Raw genomic sequence first — 25,460 nt, forward strand, 5'->3', positions numbered from 1 at the left:
GTATTCCCATCTCTTGAAGAATTTTCCACAGTTTATTATGATCCACACAGCCAAAGGCTTTGGCATTGTCAATAAAGCAGAAATCAATGTTTTTTCTGGAACTCTCTTACTTTTTCAATGATCCAGTGGATGTTGGCAATTTGATCCAGCCATAGGTATACATATATCACCTCTCTTTTGTAGTAATGATTTTTATGTTGAGTATTTCCTGAGGATTTATGGAAGTGTGGCATTGTCCTAGATTAGATACCATCAGAAAGTGGGAATAATATTGTAATTTAACATTTTAATATTTCTTATCTAGAAGATAGAGCAGTATGGGGAAAAAGTCATCAGTAAAGAAGCAGCAGTGATTTTCATCAGCTAGATAGAAGAATATTTGCTTATTTTAGTACTTTGGGCAACATTATTGTTTGCTCTAAAGTTGTGCATGGATACGGATTGGTCTTGTTTTGAACTGATCCACTCAGTTTCCAGAGGAGTCTTGTCTAATGTTAATGTTAAATTGTTAATGGACAAGAGCACCATGGGCATAGTTGTGGGCACTGTACAAGTTCTTATGAACAGCAAAGACTTGATGATAGTGTAAAACCAGCTACTGACTGTCAGAGACTACTTTTCTATTCCTTTAATGTACTTCTCAGGTCTGGAAAATGAAACTTCATTAGTTTTATGGGAACCCTCAACAATTCTTCTTTCTTATTATCTAAAAGAGACTATTCAAGATTTATGTCAAATGTTTAAACTAAATTATTGAGAAAGATATCTGGACTTGGATATTTCTTTGAGGGAAGGCTTTTAATTACAGTTTTATTTTTAAATTAGTTTTGAGAATTCAGATTTTCTATTATTTTTCTTTCAGTTTTTTAAACTTATGCTTTTTAGAATCTGTCAATTTTACCTAAATTTTCAATATGAACATTAAAAGATGGGTATTTTGTTATTGTCAGTTGCAGTGTTTTCTATATGTCTAATAGTTTGTTAGGTTGGACTGTGAAGAAGGCTGAGCACTGAGGAATTGATGTTTTTGAACTGTGGTGTTGGAGAAGACTCTTGAGAGTCCCTTGGACTGCAAGGAGATCCAACCAGTCCATTCTGAAGGAGATCAACACTGGGATTTCTTTGCAAGGAATGATGCTAAAGCTGAAACTCCAGTACTTTGGCCACCTCATGTGAAGAGTTGACTCATTGGAAAAGACTCTGATGCTGGGAGGGATTGGGGGCAGGAGAAGAAGGGGACGACCAAGGATGAGATGGCTGGATGGCATCACTGACTCGATGGACGCGAGTCTGAGTGAACTCCGGGAGTTGGTAATGGACAGGGAGGCCTGGCTTGCTGCGATTCATGGGGTCACAAAGAGTCAGACATGACTGAGCGGCTGAACTGAGCTGAACTGAATAGTTTGTTGTTACGTGGAACTGCTGCACTTTGCTGATTTTTTCCCTGGGTTTTTCTCTCTCCTTTTACTACCTTTAGTTTTATTGATTTTTGTTTAAATATTTTGAGATTGTGTTAATATGTGTGCATAATTTAAATATATTATTTTTCAGATTATTGATTCTTTTACCATCAAGTATTATCTCTTTCTCCTTCATGCCATCACGTGGTCTCTTTTTTGAATTGTGTTGTGCCTTAAAGTCTATTTCACCAGCTTATCTGCAGATAGTGATTTAATGAAAAGCATTTCTCTGTGCTTTTATTTTTAGCCAACTTTATGTGTAACCTGTGCATTTTTAAGCATCATGTATTTTTTAAACCAGTGAAAATATTAATCTTATAATAGGAGTTATTAGTACATTTACAGTTAAAGCAATGACATATATGTTAAAGATTTATATCTACCAAGTTAGTATTGATTTTTATTTGTATTACTATTCCATTTCATTTGTTATTTTTTTTTGATGTATTTTTGATTAAATAAGTATTTTTTTATTGTTTGGTCACTAAGTCAGTCTGACTCTTTGTGACCCCGAGGACTGCAGCATGCTGGGCTTCTCTGTCCCTAACTATCTCTCTGAATTTCCCTAGGTTCACATACATAGAGTCAGTGATACTATTCAATTATCTCATTCTCTGCTGCCCTCTTCTCCTTTTATCTTCCATCTTTCTCAACATCAGAGTCTTTTTCAGTGCGTTGGCTTTTCACACCAAGTGGCCAAAGTATTGGAGCTTCATCTTCAGCATCAGTCCTTCCAACGAATATTCAGGGATGATTTCCTTTAGGGTTGACTAGTCTGATCTATTGAAGGGACTCTAAATAGTCTTCTCCAGCACCACAATTCGAATGCATCAATTCTCTCATGCTTAGCCTTTTTTTCAGGTGCAGCTCTCACATCCATACATGACCACTGGAAAGACCATAGCTTTGACTATTTGGATTTTTGTCAGCAAAATGATGTTTTTGCTTTTTAACATGCTGTCTAGGTTTACACTAGCTTTAATTCCGAAAAGTAAGTGTCTTCTAATTTCATGGCTGCAGTCACCTTCTCCAGTGATTTTGGAGCACAAAAGAAAAAAACTCTCACTTCTTCTACTTTTCCCCTTTATGTTTGCTACGAAGTGACAGAATTGGTTACCATGGTCTTAGGTTTTTGAATGTTGAGTTTTAAGAAAATTTTTTCAATCTCCTCTTTCATATTCATCAAGAGGCTCTTTAGTTCCTCTTTAATTTCTGCCATTAGTGTGGTCCCATCTTCATTTCAAGTGGAGAGAGTGAAAAAGCTGGCTTAAAACTCAACATTCAAAAAACAAATCATGGCATCCAGTCCCATAACTTCAAGGCAAATAGATGGTGAAACAATGGAAACAGTGACAGACTATTTAGGGGTGGCCTCCAAAATCACTGAAGCCATGAAATTAAAAGACGCTTGCTCCCTGGAAGAAAAGCTATGACCAACCTAGACAGCATATTAAAAAGCAGAGACATTACTTTGTTGACAAAGTTCTGTCTAGTCAAGGCTATGGTTTTTCCAGTAGTCATGTATGGATGTGAGAGTTGAACTATAAAGAAAGCTGAGCACTGAAGAAGTGGTGCTTTTGAACTGTGTTGTTGGAAGAGACTTTTGAGAGTCCTTTGGACTGCAAGGAGATCAAATGAGTCAATCCTAAAGGAAATAAATCTTGAATATTCATTAGAAGGACTGATGCTAGAGCTCCAATCCTTTGGCCACCTGATACGAAGAGCTGACTCATTGGAAAAAAAACCCTGATGCTAGGAAAGATTGAAGGCAGGAGGAGACAGGGATGAAAGAGGATCAGATGGTTGGGTGGCATCACTGACTCGATGGACATGAGTTTGAGCAAGCTCCAGGTGTTTGTATTAGGCAGAGAAGCCTGGTGTGCTGCAGTTCATGGGGTCACAAAGTATTGGACACAACTGAGCAACAGAATTGAATCTGCATATCTGAGGTTGTTGATATTTTCCCTGGCAATCTTGATTCTAGTTTGTAACTCATCCAGCCCCGTATTTTGCATGAGGTACTTTGCACATAATTTAAACAAACAGGGTGACAATATACACCCTTGTAGTACTTTTCCAATTTAGAAGCAGTCTGTTACATGTCGGGTTCTAACTGTTACTTGTTGACCTGCATGCAGGTTTCTCAGGAGACATTTAAGGTGATCTGGTATTGCCATCTCTTTAAGAGTTTTCCAGTTTGTTGTGATCCACACAGTCAAAGGCTTTGGTGTAATCAGTGAAGCAGAAGTAGACGATTTTTTGGAACTCCTTTGCTTTCCCTATGAGCCAATTAATGTTGGCCATTTGATTTCTGGTTCCTCTGCCTCTTCTAAACCCAGTATGTTTATCTGGAAGTTCTCAAACCTAGTTTGAAGGATTTTGAGCATAACCTTATTGCATGGGAAATCAATGCAATTTTTTTGGTAGTTTGAATATTCTTTAGCACTGCCCTTTTTTGGTATTGAGATGAAAACTGACCTTTTCTAGTCCTGTGGCAACTGCACCAGGGTTTTTAAATTTGCTGACATATTGAGTGCAGCACTTTAACAACATCTTCTTTTAGGAGTGGAAATAGTTCAACTGGAATTCCATCACCTCTACTAGCTTTGTACATAGTAATGCTTCCTAAGGCTCTTTTGACTTTACACTACAGGATGTCTGCTCTAGGTGAGTGGCCACACTATCATGGTTATTTGGGTCAAGAAGAACTGTTCTTTGGTGTATTCTTAAGCTCTTCTGCCTCTGTTAGGTCCTTGCAATTTCTATCCTTTATCATGCCCATCCTTGCATGAAATGTTCATTTGGTATCTCTAATTTTCTTGACAGTATCTCTAGTCTTTCCCATCCTATTATTTTTCTCTATTTCTTTGCATTGTTCATTGAATAAAGCCTTCTTATCTCTCCTTGCTATTCACTGGAACTCTGCATTCGGTTGAGTATATCTTTCCCTTTCTCCCATCATTTTTGCTTCTCTTTTTTCCTCAGTTATTTGTAAAGACTCCTCAGACAACCACTAGACCTTCTTGCATTTCTTTTTCTTTGGAATAGTTTTGGTCACTGCCTCCGGTACAATATGATAAACCTCTGTCAATACTTCTTCAAGCACTCTGTCTGCCAGATCTAACTCCATGAATCTGTTTGTCACTTTCACTGTATAATCATAAAGGATTTGATTTAGGTCAGACCTAAATCAAATACCGGTGGGTTTCCCCACTTTCCTCAGTTGAAACCTGAATTTTTCAATATGGAGCTGATGATCTGAGCCACAGGCAGCTCCTGGTCTTGTTTTTGCTGACTATATAGAGCTTCTCCTTCTTTGGCTAAAGAGAATATAATCAATCAGATTTCTGTATAGACCATTTGGTGATATCCATGTGTAGGATCATCTCTAATGTTGTTGAAAAAAAGGTATTTGCTATTCATCAGTACGTTCTCTTGACAAAACTCTGTTAATCTTTACCCTGCTTCATTTTGTACTCCAAGGCCAAATTTACCAGTTACTCCAGATATCTCTTGATTTCTTACTTTTGCATTCCAGTCCCCTATGGTCTTTTTTGGTGTTAGAGCTAGAAAGTATTGTAGGTCTTCATAGAAATGGTTAACCTCAGTTTCTAAAGCATCAGTGTTTGAGGCATATCCTTGGATTATTGTGTTGTTAAATGGTTTGCCTTGGAAACGAACAGAGATCATACTGTCATTTTTGAGACTGTAGCCAAGTACTGTATTTCAGACTCTTTGGTTGACTATGAGGGCTACTCCATTGCTTCTATGAGATTTTTGCCCACATTTGAATTAAATTGCCCATTCCTGTCCATTTTAGTTAACTGATTCCTAAGATTTTGATGTTTATCTGCTTCACTGACTATGCCAAAGCCTTTGATTGTGTGGATCACAATAGACTTTGGAAAATTCTGAAAGAGATGGGAATATCAGACCACCTGACCTGACTCTTGAGAAATCTGTATGTATGTCAGGAAGCAACAGTTAGAACTGGACAGGGACCAACAGACTGGTTCCAAATAGGAAAAGGAGTACATCAAGGCTATCTATTGTCACCCTGCTTATTTAACTTCTATGCAGTGTACAGCATGGAAAACGCTGGGCTGGAGGAAGCACAAGCTGGAATCAAGATTGCTGGGAGAAATATCAATAACCTCAGATATGCAAATGATACCCCTTATGGCAGAAAGTGAAGAAGAACTAAAGAACCTCTTGATGAAAGTGAAAGAGGAGAGTGAAAAAGTTGGCTTAAAGCTCAACATTCAGAAAGCTAAGATCATGGCATCTGCTCCCATCACTTCATGCGAAATAGATGGGGAAACAGTGGAAACAATGGCTGACTTTATTTTGAGGGGCTCCAAAATCACTGCAGATGGTGACTGCAGCCATTAAATTAAAAGACACTTACTCCTTGGAAGGAAAGTTATGACCAATCTAGATAGCATACAAATAAATAAATAAATAAATAAAAAATAATAAAATGTCAGAGAAATGAGCCTCAGAAGAAACCAGCTCTGCAACACCTTGACATTGGACATCTAGCCTCCAGAATTATGAGAAAATAATATTTGTTGTTTAAGACCAAAAAAAAAAAAGAAAAGAAAAGCAGAGACATTACTTTGCCAGTGAAGGTCCATCTAGTCAAGGCTATGATTTTTCTAGTGGTCATGTATGTATGCAAGAGTTGGACTGTGAAGAAAGCTGAGCGCCGAAGAATTGACACTTTTGAACTGTGGTGTTGGAGAAGCCTCTTGAGAGTCCCTTGGACTGCAAGGAGATCCAACCAGTCCATCCTAAAGGAGATCAGTCCTGGGTGTTCATTGAAAGGACTGATGTTGAAGCTGAAACTCCAATACTTTGGCCACCTGATGCAGAGAGCTAACTCATTTGAAAAGACCCTGATGCTGGGAAAGATTGAAGGCAGGAGGAGAAGGGGACGACAGGGGATGAGATGGTTAGATGTCATCACTGACACAATAACATGGGTTTGGGTGGACTCTATGTGTTGACGATGAACAGGGAATCCTGGTGTGCTGCAATTCAAAGGATCGCAAAGAGTCCATCACTACTGAGCAACTGAACTGGACTGTACTCTTGCCATATCCTGCTTGACCAGGTCCAGTTTACTTTGTTCAGGCACCTAATTTTCCAGGTTCCTATTAATACTATTATTTAAAGCATTGGATTTTACTTTCACCACCAGACACATCTACAGCTGAGTGTCATTTCATCTTTGGCCCAGTTTCTTCATTCTTTCTGGAGATGTTAGTTATTGCCTTGTGCTCTTCCCCAATAGAATATTGGACAATCTATCTATATTTTAAAAAATTTATCAAATAATGTTTGATTTGTCAAAATATGACGGCATGGTAAATCGTGGTTGATAGAATACACAAATGACCCTTATAAATTCCTTTTCTTCTCTTCCCCCTATGTCACTCCACACATCTAGATGTGAGTTTAGTCTGTTTTTGTGACTTAACTTAACTATACAATAACAGAAGTGAAAGTGCAGCTTCAGATTTAGCTACCTCAATTACTGTGGGACTATTATTTCTTCCTCTTGGATCCAGAACACCAACATCAAATATTGATGAAGATGTGAAGCAATAGTAACTCTCATTCATTGCTGGTGAGAATGCAAAATGACACAATCACTTTGGAAAACAGTTTGATATTTTCCTACAAAACTAAATATACGCTTGTATGATTTAGCAATCCTGTCTGGTATTTTCCAGGGGTGGGGGATAGACAAGATGACTAGGCAGAGTGTAGAAGATTTTTAGGGCAGTAGAAATACTCTATATAATATTTTAATTCCCATTCTTGTCATTTACATTTGTTCCAAGTCATAGAATGTACATTACCAAGAGTAAACCCTCAAATAAACTATGCATGTGTGGGGCAAGGGGTATAGGGGAAATACATGTATTTCCCCTCAAGTTTGCTTTGAACCTAAAACTGTTCTAAAAAATGATGTATTAAATTGTGATTATCTAAAGTAGAACAAATGACTGAAAATTGGATTTTTTTTTTTTTGGTGTACTAGCTAAAACAGTTCAAATGTAGAAATGTCCACCCCATTAGGGGAATCTAATCCTCTGAATATCTTCAGTCAGATGCTAGAGGGACATCACCTTGAGGTACTGAAAATGAACCCTACATTCAGTGACAGAATAGAACCAGGCAAGTTCTTGTAGGCACAAACAGAACTTGCTAATAATGAATTATCTTTATATAACTAATAAGTAATGTAATTCTCTGAGCCATAGTTTTTAATTCTGTCAGGAAGAGATTGGTGAGTAAATAAGAAACCATACCAAAACACAGAATCATTTCTATAAGTGCATTACTGATATTTTTAACTGTGACATTTTCATTAATCTATGACATAAATTAAGCAAAGGTAAGGTATAATGAATTTTATACAACATGATGAAGTACCTGAATCCAGGATTAAATTTATAAGTTAGACCAATAATTTAATAACTGCTAATATAACTTCAAAAGAAAAAAACTTTAAATAGGACTTACAATTTTAACAGCATACAATTCCAAAGCAAGAATGCATCTTAGCGCATTCATGTTTTCTTTGTAACAGTTCTAAACAGCCAGTAATATATGTTTTCCCCATAACATACTGTAATTATATTGGTTAATTTTATATTTAATTGGTTATTTCATGTTTTCATCAAATATTTAGTCAAAATATAATATAAAACGAACAGTAGTAATTGCTATTATCATATAATATTAATTGAAAGAAAACTGCGCTCAGTGTTTTATCAACTATCTACACTCAGCTTAATCTGAAGGGAGAGTTTCACATTCTGGTTTTATATATATATATATATATATTTAATTTTTTTAGCATCAAAACTATTTTGTATTGGCATATAGCCAATTAACAGTGCTATGGTAGTTTCAGGTGAACAGCAGAGGGACTCAGCCCTACATATGCATGTAATCCATTCTTCCCCAAACCTGCCCTCCCATCCATGCTGCCACATAACATTGAGAAGAGTTCCATATGCTCTACAATAGGTCTTTGTTGGTTATACATTTTAAATATAGCAGTGTGTACATGACTCACCCAAAATCCCTAACAGTCTCTTCCCTCCAGCAACCATAAATTCATTTTCTAAGCCTGTGAATCTCTAAGTTCATTTGTATCATTTCTTTTTAGATTCCACATATAAGGGAGCAACATCGACGGACCTATAGAGTGTCATACTGAATGAAATAAGTCAGACAGAGAAGGAGAAATATCATATCCACCCTTATGTGTGAAATCTATAAGGGTTTCTATATTTAATCATGTTTATATTTAACAAATAGAAAATCTTAATTCACAATTTTGACTCACTGGAAGAGACAGAAGAACAAGAAATCTTTGACATGATCAGAGAATGCTTAATCTTCAAATCAAAACTGATAATGATATTACATAAATACGTTCTTAGTTCATCAAATAATCAATATTTGGTATAACTAGTATGATCTAAGTTTAAATGTGTTAAGTTGGGCAAAAGTGACAAACGGATTTCTAATTAATTTCAAGGGGGTATCTAGAAAATGTTTATTTATTCCTTGTTATGGAAATAGAATGATTTTGAACATGTTTAATAACAAATTTTGAGGTTTATATATTGGGTCTTTATAGTTTTGGATTTTTAAACTCATATCCAGTTAACAAACAGTCTTGTGAAAATCATGTGTTGTATTTTGGCTCTATACCTTGTCTTTTTGTTTGTTTGTTTTTAATTCAAGCATCTTATTCTAACATCATTGTGTCTTGCCCCATACATGAGAAGTTCAACTTTTTGAGATAATGAATATATTCCTGAGATGAAACTCTTGAACCAAATTGTTTGGAGTTATATCACATGTATAATTTTTTCAGTCACATATTCTGATGTTAAAAAAAGTAATTTTGTTTTTCTCTCTGCCTTAGTCTAGTTTTCTATCTTGAACTCATACTCTCCTTGGTTGGAAATGTAAATGAGTCATTTTCAGAAAAAAAAACCTGATTTCTATGATTGCTCAGTCGTATCAGGTTTATGACTGAGTCATCTATATTCAAGTGCAAAGCTCACTTAGGGTTTTTTTTTTTTTTTAAATTTTCTTCTCTCTTCATGTCAATACATAGAGAAATACACTCACACAGACACATGCACACACAAGTTTTGTTTTGTTTTGTTTTGTTTTCTGCAAATAATTTGGAGCACCTACTCATATTTTAGACACTTAACACTCAGATGTTAAAAAGACAGTCACAGACCTTAATTTCATAAGACATCATTTGGAAAAAGAAAAAAAAAACAAATATGTAACTAGATGTATAAGTAAGATAAATTTAATAGTACTCTGCAAGTGCTATAAAAATGAAGATCTTAAAAATAAAATGGGATGCATTTTGGAGATGGATAAAATGGGACTGTTCTGACAAGATATAATGAATGTTATCAACCATATTTTTCTAGCAGTTTAATGGTTAGCTCTTGAGACTGGAAAAAGTGAAAGAGAAATTGTAGATTGGTCTCAGAGGAGAATCAGTCTGTTTATAAGGCTTAACTGTCATTTTAGGATTTAATTTTGTTTTGTACTATAAAGACATACTATCATAGAATTAACAGCACCACAGATCCTATTTGACTTAGGGATTATTGAGAGAATAAAACAAAAAGTAGCATATTTTCTACATTTTAATATTAAGGAGAATGTAGAGAGAGAAGGATTATGGAGGTGTTGAATAATTGAGTAGCTTAGGTAAGCTTTTGTAGTTGCTTGGCTGCTAATAAGAGAAAACTGAAAAAGGTAATTTAATTAGGACAGGAGTATATTTTCCCCTCAAATAAGTGAAGTCAGAAGGTAGGCAATATAGGTAGCCTGGCATTTTCATGATATCAGCAGGGATCCAATTTCCTTTGGATTTCCTGCTTCAAAATTCTTTCTGTGACCTTCCATACCCAAAGGGCCTCCTCCAAGATGAAATGCACTCATAGTTTTTGTACTGCAGGCAGGAAGAAGAGAAATGCAGAGGGGGTGCAAAAATATATAAATAAGTAAACCGCATTTTAAAAGAGATCTCTTGGAAACCATACCTGGCAATATCTGCTACATAGTATTGACCAAAACTTGAGATCAAGGGTAACCACATATTATCAAAAAATAGAGAATCAAGATTTTCCAGTAAGATACACTGCTGCCACTAATGAAACTGGTTCTGCTACTCTAAACATTGCCCAAGAATATCAGTATTTAGATCCATCCGCCTATTTGGCACTTCGTTCCAGTGCAAGAGATGCAGGAGACATGGGTTCAATCCCTGGGTCAGTAAGATCCTCCAGGGTAGAAAATGGCAACCCACTCCAGTATTTTCTTGTCTGAAAAATTCCATGGACAGAGAAGTCTGGCAAGCTGCAGTCCATGGGGTCACAAAGAGTTGGACACGATTGAATGATTGAGCATACATGCACCTCCAATTTCTACCTTCCATCAGTTAGACTTCATTAAATATCCGGATTCCAAACACTTTTTTTGACCTCCAAAGCTAATACTCTTGTCAAAACTGCACCTGGATTTTACACTAGGAGTCTAACTGGTCTTCAGGCTTTCATTCTTAATTTTCTGTATTTATTATAAATGGAACAGACTGAACTGAGTTATTCTCTAAGAATAAAGTCAGATTATGTCATTCTATCTTTGCTTTTGTTTTATCTCTGACTACCTTCCTCTCAATTATCCTGCTCACAAATTTCTGTCCTCCTTAGAATTTCTTTAATTGTACCTTTGGCCAAAGGTCTATATATTGCCTAATCCCACTACTTAAAATTGTATTTTCTCACCCTACAATTTCCTCCCCATATGCCTTAAGAACTGACTCAAAATTTAATCATCCAGTGAGTCGTTTCTCTGACAACACTTTTACAATTATAAGATAACTTGGCATCCCTTTGAATGGAATTCCAATTTATTTTCTTTTATTCATTTCACTTCATATCACTGTTTTATATACCAAAGTTGAGTGAGTTATCCAGTTTGTGTATGTGCATCATATTGGAAAATAAGCTTTATGACAAAAGAAATTCTGTGTGCTAGAACTTTAGTTTCTAGAAGAATAGTTAGCTCATAATAGGTGTTAATTAGGTAGGGAGTAGATGGATGAATAACTGAAAAGTGAGTAATTATGTAAGAAAGGAATACTAGATCTTGCATAACAGCTACCATTCAAAGCCAAAGTTAGAAAATCTATTTGCCAGGCAGACATAAAGACACTAAGGGTGAAAATATAGGGCTAAAGCATAAGGGAAAATTTGGGGTTGGAATATTTTAGTGTATACCTGGTGTTCAAAGAAATTGATAATTAGTAAATGCATACAAAACAAGAAAATTTACTTTAAAGATTCAAAATGTGTACAGGAGTCCTGAGCATCTTAATTAAAATATATCTATGTAGAATGAGAAGCTTGAATCTGATTATAAGCAAATTCCCTTTCAAGTCTACAAGTCTGTATCTCCAACAAAGACAAATTATCTTCTATCACTTGATACTGAGTCAATTCTAATCTCTTAGAGACATGCTTTAAATAATTATTATTAACATTAGAAGAATATTTCCTTGAGTCTTTTCCAAATCTATAATTTTACAGATATAAAGCCAAAGCATTTCAATAGTGGATGTGTTAACTTTCAAATACATTAATCTAAGAATCAATATAAAACAAATTAATTATTTTTAAATTTAAGCTTCTGAAAGAGTAGTCACATTTTCTAAGAAAGTCTTTAGTATTAGAGGTTTCATAGCCTACATGATTATAGGATCAATGATAATTATTAAAAGTACCTTCAATTAGTAGAAAATATAGCATTTACTCTGACCAATAGGCAATTTTTATTTAAAAAAATCAAATACAGAACCATCATTGGGATTTCTGGCCTCTGTTAGAATTTCTTTACTGATTTTAGTAAAACTTTTCTTTTCCATTCACCTCAAGAATATAGCCTGATGAACCTTATATATTGCTCTGTGTTTGATTTGGTTAAGGCTGCCCAGTCATTTGGATACCACAATCAATGTTGCAGGTGCAGATATGGCTGATTAAAAGGGTAAATTTTCCTCATTTATGGTGCTTGTTCATCCAATCCTCAGGGCAATTTACACTGATGGCTTTGCTTAATGAAGTCCTTTACTATTTCATTTATGCTAGTATTAAAGTTATTTCTCATTAGACATTCACAGTGGTGATATAGTAATTTTCATAGTACTCTGAATAACAGTTTCCCAAATATAACTAAAGAAATCCAGAATCAGGATCTTTGTTAGATTCCTCTATTTCAGATTTCTTAGCTAATGAAAAACCATCCGGATCTATCATTCTAAAGCTGGGAGTGTTGCACACTTTTTTAAGTAATGCCAATCATTTTGAACACTTAGACTTTTCAGATGCGTTATAAGCAAGTGGCTCAGTGGTAAAGAGTCTGCCTGCCAGTGCAGGAGACATGGGTTTGATCCCTGGGGCTGGAAGATGCCCTGGAGAAGGGAACGGCGAGCAACTCCAGCGTTCTTACCTGGGAAATCCCCTGAACCGAGGAGTCTGGTGGGCTACAGTCCACGGGCCCACAAAAAGCTGCTTATGACTTGGTGACTAAACAACAACATATTTGTTAGACCACAAATAACACAGATAAGTATTTTAAATGCATAATGTTGAGAAGGATGCAAAACGTGATTTATTCCATTATAAAATTGAATATGGACATCATTCCCATAATATTTCAGACACTTCAGCCATTTAGCTTTTTTTTTTTTTCCCTTTTTCTGTCATGAGAATCAGATGGTACCAATAGACTTTAAGCTATGAGAAGTTGTTGAAAAGTGGAGCACGTTTACCAGGCTAAGAATATAAGTATGTTCGGAATACTAATGGGAATAAAAATATAAGTGCCTTGAGGATGCAAGCTATTTTCCACTTACTCAGGTCTCCCATGAAGTCATTTAATTACTTTAAAATGAATCATGCCTTTTTCATACACATTTGTATTTAGTGCTGACACTTGATGTGTCATATTTTTCTATGCAAATTTAGCCTTGATTCTTATGTATGTTCATGTTATTATTTTTGGGTAAATATAGAATATTTAATCTCCAAATTTAGAGTCCCTTGGACTGCAAGGAGATCCAACCAGTCCGTCCTAAAGGAAATCAGTCCTGGTGTTGATTGGAAGGACTGATGTTGAAGCGGAAACTCCAGTACTTTGGCCACCTAATGCGAAGATCTGACTCACTTGAAAAGACCCTGATGCTGCAAAAGATTGAGGGCAGGAAGAGAAGGGGATGACAGAGGATGAGATGGCTGGATGGCATCACCAGCTCAATGGACATGGGTTTGGGTAGCCTCTGGGTGTTGGTGATGGACAAGGATGCCTGGCGTGCTGCATTTCATGGGGTCATAAATTGAACTAAACCAAAATTCCACCATTATCACTAGCCTTTTCATTTGTTTAGTACTTGATGTATATGTTTCAATAAATTTCATGTACATTTTTATTAATACTATACCCTTATTGTTAAATTTATAATTTTTATTACTACTTGGAATGTAATTTATTTCTATTTCAAGTTGGTTATCATTATTATAGTACAAAACAAAATATTAATCTATGTGTATTTGCCTGACATTCAACCACTTTGCCAGATCCCTTTACTTTAATAATTTTTTAAAAGTCTCTTGAGTTCTCTGTATAATTTTTTCATCTCATTAACGCATAGAGATGTTTGTATTTGCTTGTGTGTAATTTTAGTATCTAAATTCTTGGGAATTCAACATTGAACCCCATTTTTATGTTGAAAACATGATAAGTGAACATATCAACACATATTTCCTATATTCTGAAAGATGGTTTCATAATTAACTGTTATAATCATGTTTGATGTTGCTCCTACATATAGTCTTTTATAATCTGATAACCATTTCTAATTTAATTTAGAATTTTTATAGAATGGCTGTGGAAATTATTCAATTTATATTTTAAGTATTTACTACAAAAATCATAGTTTTTGTTTAATGTGTTAATATAATGAATTTCACTTCTATATTTTCTAATACTGAAATGTTTTCTCATGAAAAATGCCAATTTGGTCACAGTGTCACATTTTAACACATAAAACTATGTTTGATGCATATTTAACTGTGCCTAAAAATATTCCATAACAGTTTTTAAATAAATCATTATTAAATTAATTGATATTCAGGGAATTAAGAAAAAACTGAAATTCATTTAGTTCAAAATAAAGATTGCCTGTTATTTCCTGAAGTCCTTTCAGTTAACAATAGTGATGTTTGTGTAAATAGTCCAACCCAACTGTATGATTCTACATGTGAAACCATAGATTTCTTATGATTTCTTGTATAGGTTTAGACATATAAATCTAAACATATAGAGCTAAGCTTGTTTTCTAGTGAAGTTTTAGCTGAGCATTTATATATTGAAATATATTATTAATTACATGTATTCTTTATTTACAGTTCAGATAGTATGCTGATGTTGACTGTGTATGTGAAAATTGAAAGTTGTGTCCAGCTCTTTGTTACCCCCATGGACTGTAGTCCCCAAAATTCTCCAGGCCAGAATACTGGAGTGGGTAGCCTTTCCCTTCTCCAAGGTATCTTCCCAACCCAAGGATCACACCCAGGTCTCCTGCACTGCAGGCAGATTCTTTACCAGCTGAGTCACCAGGCTGTGAGGAGGAATAGGTAATCAAATTTTGAATTTTACTCCACAATAGTAGAAAAAGAATTTCAGAATATGTGTTATAAAGAGTGTTTGAAAGAAGTTTCGGGGAAGAAGGAGATTGAATACATACACATAAACTCGAAATATGATTATTGTTTATGGTCATGAAATTAATGTAATTCTGATATATAAAATTAATTGGGTAAGTTTTCATTATTATATGTTCTTAAATAGAAAGTGTGAAAGTGAAGTGTTAGTCTCTCAGTTATGCCCGACTCTTTGTGGCCGCATGGACGGTAGCCCGCAAGACTCCACTGTCTATGGAAATCTCTAGGCAAGAATACTGGAGTGGGTTGCCACACCCTTCTCCAGGGGATCTTCCCAACCCAGGAACTGAATGTGCGTCTCTTGCATTGCAGGCAGATTCTCTACCATTGGAGCCACCAGAGAAGCCCATACTCTAAAATAGTTTAAATAATTTAGGGAAACATCTTTGACTGTTGTTCCTAGTGTCCTTGTTTCAATAATTAATCTTTAATTGACTTTCCGATCTCTTTGTGTCATTTAGATGTTAAAATTTCTGTTTCTTTTGGCGTAAATTTTGGTGATCCATATTTTGCTTTTAAGTTATTCATTTTATTTATCTTTTAAAAGATTTTCCTTGATATTATATATAGTATTTTCTTATAATATTTTTAGGAAATCTTTTTATTTTTTAAATTATGAAATTATTTTTAAAATTATATTCACAAGATACTTGGAAAATACAGATACTTTTTAACATAAGTAATATCAATGGTTATATTTAATCTCTTTTTAGAAATCTTATTTATCATTTATTTTTCACTTATCTTCTCAAACATCTTCTGAATCATTTTCTTATTGCAACACTAGTTCAAAAGTAATACACAGAAGGAAACTTGAAAAAACAGAAATATCTACAATGTTACACTAATAATTTTATTACTATTCTAGTGAAAGGCTGTTTAACTTTACTTCCACTTCTTTGTTCAGTGGTTAATCCTTTTTCTTTTATCTTCCTTCCCTGGAATTTTTTATTTTACATTCTTAGTTCTCAAGGGAACCTTCTTGAGATAACAAAAACTTATACTCTAAAGAACTGACCACTATGTCTTTTGTTTTGTTGCTCTAAGTTTCTATTTTGTTCCTGTTCCTCAAGGTGCAGAATAGATTTTTATGTGTATACATGCATGTATTTATGTGTGTTTCTTATCTTGAACATTAATTCTCATGTTTCACAGTGAGATGCCATAGAATTCAATATCAATTAAAAGGTGATAAGATGCTTACTTTGGTGTCCACACATTTCATTCCATGTAATTTCAGAAACTGTTATCAATCATTATATTCAGATATCAGATGGAAAAGATGTTGTAACAATTTTATATTTAGATGTAAATTTGTCTTGGAAAACAGGGTCATAGTTAAAAGTGCCAAATGATTTTAATTTTAATATATGTTTCTACTTTTGTCAAAAATAACTTGTACGTTATGTTGGCTTCTTGTAATCAGTGAGGTTCAGTGAAACGGTATGTTGTTGTTGTTGTTCACTTGTTTTCAGTTGCTAAGTCATGTCCAACTCTGTGACCTCATGGACTTCAGCATGCCAAGCTCTTCTGTCCTCCACTATCTCACAGAGTTTTCTCAAACTCATGTTTATCAAGACAGTGATGCTATCAAACCATCTCATCCTCTGACACTCCCTTCTCCTTTTGCCTTCAAGCTTTCCCAACATCCGTCTTTTCCAATGAGTCAGCTCTTCATATCAGGTAGCCAAAGTATTGGAGCTTCAGCTTTAGCAACAGTTCTTCCAATGAATATTGAGGGTTGATTTCCTTTATTATTTACTGGAATCTTCTCCAGCACCACAGTTCAAAAACATTAATTCTTCTGGGCTCAGCCTTCCTTATGGTCCAACTCTCACATCCATAATCATAGCTTTGACTATACAGACCTTTGTCAGGAAAGTGATGTCTCTGCTTTTTAAGAAACTGTCTAGGTTTTTCAAAGCTTTCCTTCCAAGGAGCAAGCATCTTTTAATTTAATGGCTGCAGTCACTGTCTGAAGTGATTTTAGAGCGCAAGAAAATAAAATCTGTCACTGCTTCTACTTTTTCCCCTTCTGTTTGCCATGAAGTGTTGGGGCCAGATGCTATGATCTTCATTTTTGGAATATTGAAGCAGAAGTTGATTTTTTTTTTCTGGAATTTCATTGCTTTCTCTATGACCCAGCAAATGTTGGCAATCTGATCTCTGGTTCCTTTGCCTCTTCTAACACCAGTTTGTAAATGTAAAGGCCTTGGTTAACGTATAACTGAAGCCTAGAGTGATTAATTTTAAGTATAATCTTACTAGTATGTGAAATGAACACAACTGTATGGTCATTAAATGGTATAGGCTTATTAAAATGGTATAAATGAATGTTAATCATCAGTTTTGTAAAAAAAAAGTGGTTGAGTACATTGGAAACAAATACAATTCTCCATGATAGGTATTTTGGATATTTCAAATGTGGGCAAGGTAATTACATTGAATGCAAAAATAAACATGTCTTCACCTGAAACATTCAAGTGAAATAATTGTTTATAAACAAATTAGGTCCCTAGAGGAAAAATTTTAGCTAACATTTGCAGTGAAGTAGTATTCAATATTTTAGAGTTAACTTTTTTGGCAATAACCCTATAATATTCTGGGTTACAATACTATACTTAAAATAATGAAAAATAATTGTATGTAAATGAAAGAAGTTTAAAATAATTACTAAGGTATTCTAAAGTCCATGTATTTTTAAAGCAGATAATGCAGCTATTAATACATTTTTAACTTTGTTAATTAAAAATTACATGTTAATATTTCAAGGATATACACTATAGGATCAAAAGCATACTATTTGTCTTTTAGATCAATGATAGGAAAATAAAGTTCAAAAACAAAACATATAATGGAAAGAAGACAGTAAGTGAGTTGAAAATAAAGCAGGGGTATAAAAAATGTTGGCAGACATGTATTCATGCATATGTATAATAAAAATATGCAAATGAAATAAATTACCTAGTGACAAGTAGATTTTATCATAGTATAAATGATATGATATGATATCATAGTAGAAATGACTCTAATCCTGTCATATGATATAGAAAAGACATACTAATAATAATATAAAAAAGAAAAATAAATATTACCACAATACAGCTACAAAAAAGAATGAAGTGGAAAAGATCACTTAATTTACAGCAGTCATATGCATTGTTGAGAGATGGGGGATCTTTCTCTATAAAGAACTTTTTGAAAAATATCATCAGTTTTGTAGGTTGTAACAACTCTTCTGTTACAACTTCTCAACTGTGCTATTGTAGGATGAAAACAAGAATGGACAATAATTAAAGGAATGAGAGGCTGTGATCCAATAAACTTTACACAAGGGAGAAAACTATTGCTCAAATTAGAAGATCTGAATGACCTTTACTACTGAAACAACTAAACTGCTGAATTGAAAAGAATGTTGAGCAATGGCAATAGTATGGAATTATAAAATATCAGCTCCCCAGGAATCCTGGGGACAAATGAATGCTAACCCAGGCTTTGTCTCTGAGAATTTCTGAAAACATAAAAAATTACTATTATCCTGACACCCTCCCTGGATCATTGGTCCTTTAAAAAAAAAAAAAAAACTGTTTTGTTTCCTATCTTCTAGACTATTTTCTTAATCATCCTTATATACTAACTATCTTCATATTCTCTTCTTAAAATATTTTAAGAAAGTTTTTTTTCTTTTCATTATAATTAATCACCTCTTATTAAAGACACAAATAACTTTAATATTGCAAAATATAAAAGTCATTTCTCTGTTTTGTTTGACTCCCCAGATCCGCAGTCTTTGGCCTCAGTGTTCATGTCATTCTGATTAAAACACTTGCTAATTCTGTTAAAACTTTACTTAATATTTGAAAGAATCTGCCAGCTTTACAAAAAGTAGAACAAAAATTTTTTCACAGTAGAAGTTTAAATGAAACTATCTCGCAAAGACAGTATATGCAGATGCCATAGCTTTGATGAAAAATAAAGTAGAATTTTTATAAATAAGAAGAATAAATATCATAAAAGTATACTTCTTAATATACACTATGGAAAGACAAACATAAACCTTTTTAAATAAATTTTCCCCAGCACTTCTAAATCACTTTATTCCCAAGGATCTCTCAATCATATGTTGAATGTTTACTATGTTCAAGAAAGAGGACCAAGATCAAAGTAAATAACAATTTAATATGGGATAGAAATGAGCAGAGAAAATACATGTTGATAAAAATTTGAACTTAAAGAAAAGTTGGGAGGAGAGAGGGGGGTTCAGGATGGGGAACACGTGTATACCTATGGCGGACTCATGTTGATGTATGGCAAAACCAATACAATATTGTAAAGTAATTAACCTCCAATTAAAATAAATAAATTTATATTAAAAATATTTTCAAATTAAGCTCAAAAAAATAAAACTACTTTGGAAAAAAAAAGAAAAGTTGCAGGAGTAATGTAAGAAACTCATGAATACTCTTTAAGCACGTTCACTTTTTGTTTATATTTGGCTACAATTGTTTGTCATCAAAATATAGAATAAATACATACATGACATAAATAGCTCCTGTTGTTGAATCCCATGCAGACCCTTAGAATTTGGAGGGAAATTCTGGCCATCCTCTGGGGATAACTACTCTCCTTTTCAAAAATAGTTTTTGGCCTCTGGCCTTTAGCACAGAATAAATGATTCACCACAGGTGTTAAGTTACCAAGTGATCTAAGCTGTCCATCATAAATTGGGTATATTCTGATAAAAGCACAATAAAGTTGGACATGCACAGCAGCACTTCATCATCAGATGCAAGTGGTATGTGTAAGACTGAGATACAGAAATTTCTGAAGATACAAAGCAGTTATATGAGGGAGTGGGCCAAATGCTCTTGGTAAAAATTCCTGCCACATTGCTTTCTCTCCCCAAGTTTGTATCAAGGGGAGTTCACTACAATCAGACGACTGAGGAAACGACAACTTGGGATGGTTTACAGACAGTTCTATGTGATATGTAGGCACAATCAAGAAGTGAAGAGCTGAAACACTCAAGCTCTCTTCTGTGATATCCCTGAAGGACAATGATGAAGGGAAATCTTCCTAGCACAGAACTTCAAGTAGTGCAGCTGGTTTTTCATTTTGCTGGCAATGAGAAACAGCCAGATGTGCCACTGTATACCATTACTTGTGTTCTGGTCAAGTGATTTGGCTGGATGGCCAGGGAATTGAAAGAAAATAATCGGAAAGTTGATTATGCAGAGATTGGAGAAAGAGGAATGTGGAAATATTTCTCAGAATGGGTCAGAATTTGTGAAGATATTTGTCTATGTCTTATCAGAGTACAACCTCAGCGGAGGAGGATTTTAATAATCAAGAAAATAGGGTGACTCGTTCTGTGGCTGTCGACCTCTTTCCCCAGCCACTCCTGTTATTCCAATAGGCTCATGAACAAAACAGTCATGGTGGGAGGCGATGCATGGTCTCAGCAATATGGACTTCCATTCATCAAGGCTGAACTGACTATAGCCACTGCTGAATGCCCAACCAGGCAGCAGCAGAAAACAATATTGAGTACCTGTTATGACACCATTCCCCAGGGGAATGAGCTGGCTACCAAATTTGCAGGCTGAATATCTTGGATTGCTTCCATCATGGAAGAGATAATCTTACTGGAAGAGACATGTACTCTGGGTACAGATTTGCCTTCCCTATATACAGCACTTCTGCAAATTCTGCCACCCATTTACACATAGAATGCACTGTATTATCCACTGCTTTCCACAGATAATTGTTTCAGATCAAGGAACACACATCACAGCAAAAGAAATGCGGCAATTGGCCCATGTTAGTGTGATTCGCTATTCTTACCAAGTTGCTCATCATCCTGAAGCACGAAGATTGATGGCCTGTTGGGATGTCTTTGAAATCTCAAGGTTAACATTCCTAGACACCTGCGAAAATGCAGAAAACATAAAGGCCTATATACAGGGGTTACTGATCCATTTTACATAATTCCTGCCTGAATTTCCAGCCTATTGGCTTTCTCTACAGATTTTAGCCTAATAGTCTCCACAGTAACATCATATAAGCCGTGTGTTGTGTGTGTGTGTGCAGCTGCTCTTATAGACCTCTAAGGTCCTTGAGTTCTCATACTTCCCTGACTTTAAGCACATATAACAAGTTCCCTTGCTCCCTTGTTAAATACACTTAACCATTCCTGTAATTTGAAAACATGCTAGGCCTGTCCTTGCCTTGAGATTTTGCACTTGCTGTTTCCTGTGCTAGTACTTCTCTTCCACATACATCTGCAAAGCCCTACAACATTACTTCCTCAGGTGTTATGAAAAAGTTTGTCTTCTCATGGAGACTCCTTGAAAAACACCCTTCTACTCTGTTTCCCTTCCTTGCTTTATCTTTTTTTTTTTTTTTTTACACTATGTCTATTTAACTAATACGTGCTGTGCTGTGCTTAGTCACTTCAGTTGTGTCCGACTCTTTGCAAACCCATGGACTGTAGCCCATCAGGCTCCTCTGCCCATGGGAATTATCCAGGCAAGAATACTGGATAATGGTATTACCATGGGATACCATGGTCCTCCCGGGGATCTTTCCAACCCAGGGATCGAACTCAGGTCTCCCTCACTGGAGGTGGGTTCTTTACCATCTGAACCACCAGGGAAGCCCAAGAATTCTGAAGTGGATAGCTTAACTCTTCTCCAGGGTATCTTCCCAACCCAGGAATTGAACTGGGGTCTCCTGCATTGCAGGCGGATTCTTTACAAGCTGAGCTACCAGGGAAGCCCTTGACTATCATAACAATTCCTAATTTTTCTCACTGATTATGTGTCTCCCTCATTAGAATATAATCAGGGATATTTGTTTCTTTTGTTATTTTGTGTCTCCCAAGAGCCTTGAAAGGTACTTAACACATAAGAATTGATCAAGAATCTTAATTAAATTATACTTTTTTACAGTTCCTTGTTATGTATATATGGACAACAAAAATGGTTGGATACATCCTGAGTGGGTGATTTACAAGCAAATGTAACAAAAGAAAAGGAAATTAAGGGGGGTAAAGTTAGTTGTAGTGAAATTATTAAGCTGACAAATCATGGAATCTGTAATAAATAAGAAGTAAAATGTACATATGGAGATGCTGAAAGAATGTCATAGAATTGGTTCTCTATGAAATTTTTAATTTTATATATGAGGAAATCCCAAATTACATATATCTTGGATAGCTTCCATCATGGAAGAGATAATCTTACTGGAAGAGACATGTACTCTGGGTACAGATTTGCCTGTACCCAGAGTGAGAGACATGGTAAAATACTGACTTTTCTATTTTGACTCCTAAAATGTGCAACATGGAGGAAGAGAGGGAGGGAAAGAGAGAGCAAGTGAGAGAGTGAAAACAAATGAAAAAGAAAGCCATGTGGAATTGTATTTCTAAAATTTAAGAAAAAAAATGTGTTGCCATTAAGTGGGATTAAAATATCAATAGATGTTTTTGTATTAACTTTAAATTGGCATTAGCTCTTCAGTGATAATGTCCATATGTTTTTATTGATTTTAGTTTACAAGACTAAGAATATAGCATTATTTCATGTCATTACATAAAAACAAATTGTAGAATTTTCTTTCCTTTTGCCTACTTACGGAGCTATAATATGATGTGTGTATACTTCACCATCACTGAGTCCGTGTATTCTACATGCAATAAAATTTTCTTAAGAAAGCAAAATGCAGGGTTTTAGAAACTGAAGAGTAAATTTTTACCTTATGTGCCCTCATTAAAAAAAAAAAAATTCTTGTCATATCTTAGCTGCTCTGAAACAGAATCCTCTGTGTGTGGGGGGGGCGGGTGGGGTGAGTGGGTGGGCGGGTCGGTGTGTGTGTTGCAGGAGTTAGGGGTCATTTATCATATCTTGGGTTTCTGTCTTCATTAGAAGGCCATATTTTTCTTGAGCAATAAGCAAAGAACATTTTGTACAACTTCTGCTTTGTTTTTAAACCTATTCATATACTCTAAAAATTAGTGTGAGAAAATCATGTTTTGACACAAAAATTCTTTTAAAATGGACAAATCTGGCTAAAAAAAATGCTGGTTTATTGGTATAATACTGGCTCTTTCATGTTCTCTTATACTGTATATTAACATGAAATATTGTTTATTAAAGTGTCAGTTCAGTCTCCTAAACTTCCTTAATAAATCCTATGACCACCAGTGCCTAAGCAACTTGTGGTAGTAACTCAATCTCCAAAACACAAATGGTTTCATTGTGTATGAAAAGAGTTAAGACATCTTCTCAACTGAGTTACTTACTCCCATAGAGTAACTTATGGTGTCTATTAACTTCAACAAGATTACAAATGAACAAAAGGAATTGACCTGCCTTGTTTGAAAAATAACCTAATCTGTTCCATTCAAGTGGGAAGCATGAAATAGATTTGTACCTAATTTATAGATTCCAAATTATCCTCCTTTGATCAATAGTTCTTGAGCACCTACTGTGTGAACTACATGAGACACTTTGGAGAATAGCGCTGCATAAAACATACTCTCAAGATTACACAGTTGGGTTTTCTCAATAATGTCTGAGATTTAATACATGAGAAAGGTGTAAGAAAACATTAATTTCAAAAGAAAATGGAAGAAAAATATAGCCCCTTCTAAAAACACTTAACTAAGTATCTTGGTGAACAAAAATATATGTAATACATTTAAATGTTCTGAAAACACCATGCTATGTTGATAACTCTGAAATATTTATAATTCTTTAGTATTAAGTTTAACCATACTTAAAGTATTGAATTATATGCATTGTCCTAACATATGAAAATATATAGATAATTTATTGAATTTAATGAAATTTTGTTTTCTCTCAAATTATAAGAATAGAAAATAAACATTAGGTGAATTCACAACTATCATTCCTAGAGTCTCAAAGTTCAAGATCAAGATGCCAGCAAGGATGGTTCCAGTATGACCTTTCTATCTTGCAAATGACAGCCTTCTCACTTTGTCTTTACATGGCCTTTCCTCTGTTTCAGAATATGGAGAGAAAGAGATCTCCATTGTCTCTTCTTCTTGTAAGCACACCAGTCCTATCAGATTAGGGTCCTATCCCCAACGACTTAATTTATCTTTAACTTTAGTTTTAACCTCCTTAAAAGCCCTATATCTAAACACAGTCACATTGGGAGTTAAGACTTTGATATATACATCTGAACGAGATACGATTCAGTCTATGACAATAGTGAAAGAAAAAATCTTAAAGGCATATGATCTTTGTATGATATGCTTTTAAGGAAACATAGACATGGTAGGGATGATGATAATGATGATAGAAACTTTTACTAATTATGCCCATAAGATGAAGGCATTAAAAGGTATAATTTGTTTGCTGTACAGTCAGGGAAGCTGTTTACAATGTTGATAGAGTGAGCTGTGTGAAAGTGAAAATAAGTAAGTAACCAGTCATTATGAAGAATACCAGTAATTTAAGTCAAAGCAAGGCTATTTCTTTGTGTTGGTACTAGCATTATTTGCTAATGTATTTTATATATATTTCCTAACTTGAAAATATTTTATGTGCTTTTCATGTATAGAAACAGAAATGACCCTTGTATTTATATACTGGTATGCTATGAAAATTATATTTGGATACAAACAAATTCAGATTGGAAATGAAATACTTTAAGATTTTTTTCCTGTTTAGTATCTATTATTATACATCAGAGTTTATGTTCATATTTTACCATTTAAGGAATAAATGTTAATATTTACTAGTTAATCATATTTGAATTATACTAATATCCTTTGTTAAGTGCAAGTGAAACAGTATGACTGGCAGTAAAGGAAGGGGGAGAGAAAGAGTTGTCTAAATTTCTTTAGATGAGAAGAAAGGAAGAGTTTGCAAAGGTGACTGTAATAAGATTCCCATTCTGGTTGAAAAATAATCAAAGATATGTTTTTCATGTTTTCTAATTTTGGTAAGTTTCTCTTCATTATTCTCCTTTTATTTATTTTTCAAATGCAAATAATATTTCATAAGCTAGACGTGATATCTCCTTTCTGGTTAACTCCCTCAATTTATTGTGCTTGCTTGATTTTCATAAGAACTACAGCCTCTTTCCAAATCAGGTTATACATTACCATTGTTGCTTTCTGTGAAAA

This window comes from Capra hircus, chromosome 1 (assembly GCF_001704415.2).
Source record: "Capra hircus breed San Clemente chromosome 1, ASM170441v1, whole genome shotgun sequence".
NCBI classification, from domain to species: Eukaryota; Metazoa; Chordata; class Mammalia; order Artiodactyla; family Bovidae; genus Capra; species Capra hircus.